This window comes from Aplysia californica, unplaced genomic scaffold (assembly GCF_000002075.1).
Source record: "Aplysia californica isolate F4 #8 unplaced genomic scaffold, AplCal3.0 scaffold00803, whole genome shotgun sequence".
In the NCBI taxonomy this organism is placed as follows: Eukaryota; Metazoa; Mollusca; class Gastropoda; order Aplysiida; family Aplysiidae; genus Aplysia; species Aplysia californica.
Genome location: NW_004798073.1, coordinates 119,187 through 120,855, shown reverse-complemented (window position 1 = coordinate 120,855; position 1,669 = coordinate 119,187).

Here is a 1,669-nt window from a genome sequence, read left to right as displayed (position 1 = left end):
CCCCTTTGAAAAAAAAACAAAACAAAAACAAAACCCACAGCACTTCATCGCTTGCTTGACTTCACTAAAGGATGACATCAGCTTTCATGCACATATTTTGCCACTCTGCATCAAACAACTGACAAATGATACAACCGTACTTAACACACACTGAGCTCTTGTTTCAATTTAACTACTGCATAAATAAATAATTCTGCCGTCAAAAATGATTTGTATGTATGTAAAAAGTCATGACAGAGACAGTGTTGCTTTTCTGAGTGGTCTCAAGAATTTGTCGGTTAGCCTTGAGTTGAGTGACTGCACAGTACTCGATTAATAGATTATAATTTGATTTATTACAGTATTCTCCATGAAGAAAAAAGTAGACCTGCATGGAATGAGAACAGGTGTTTGGAACCGATTTATTATAACAATACCTCGTACACTGTGAGCTAACAATGACTTGTAAAAAAAGTTGACTGGATGTTTGTGGTATAGGAGACATGCCATCTTTATAATGGATCGACTGCACTATTGCTGCGAGAACTGAAAGTTTAAGAACAGAAGAAAAAAAATTTAGTAAGGCAGTTGATCATGTTTACAGAAATTTGCAGACAAGCAGACCAATCAACTTTTTAACTGTTCTCAACTGACTGTACTGTACATAAGCGTTTTTATGTACAGAGACCTGTGATTGTTTTTTTGCATGAAATATGTACGTACGTATGTAATATGTATGTTGTTATTGTGTTATTATTTCTAGTTTCATGAAAGTTGGTGTACAAATGAAAATCCTTTATAAAAAGATTATTATGTGTATGCAGAGACATGATATTCATTTCCTTCGAGGTTGTGATGACAAATAGTACTGACACTCTGTATTTGGTGCTTATAATCTTTGAGTGAATTTGTGGAATAATTAGCATATTATATACGATAAGTTCTGACTGAAGGTAGTGATTTCAAGATGGAGGCAGGGACATAGATTTTTAGGTCTGGGTGCCCGAGGAAGAGATTTGTCCTGTCAACACAAACTTTTCATAATACAGAACATGGTGTTGACTCACCAGAAGAGTTTGATTAAAAATCATAGTATGAAATTTCCTTTAATTTTCAGAGATACTTCTTTATTTTACTAATGTACTTCACATATCCTTCCCACATGTTATACATTTCTTTGGTGAGTTTAGTTCATTTGAGCCAGTCAACATTTATAACATCTTCGGTTATATCAGTTACAGCAAGACATTAGCACAGTTATATATATATATATACAACAGAACTGTAGACATATGGCTACCTCAGAATTATGAAGTTTTATCTGCTCAATAGAATCTACCTAGTAGTTTTTAGAAATTTGATGACAAAATTTTATTAGAGTTTCACACTCAGCTTTTTCGAATGCAATTCTTTGGATATCTTGATAACGACTCCGGATATTCTTATGATTTCGATAGAGCATAAAAAAAAGTCAGATAGAACTTTGTAATTCTAAGGTAGAAATATCTCACTTGCTCTTTTTGAAAAAACTAATTTTAAAAAAATATTCAATGACGACCAACAATTTAAAAACATGCAGAATTTTACAGAAAACTGGAGTAACCTGAAAGAAGCTGTCCAACTGGCTCCACGGATAATTTCTAGCAAAGATCTGTGAATGAGGCTTAGTTCTAAATGGTAAGAGATCTTT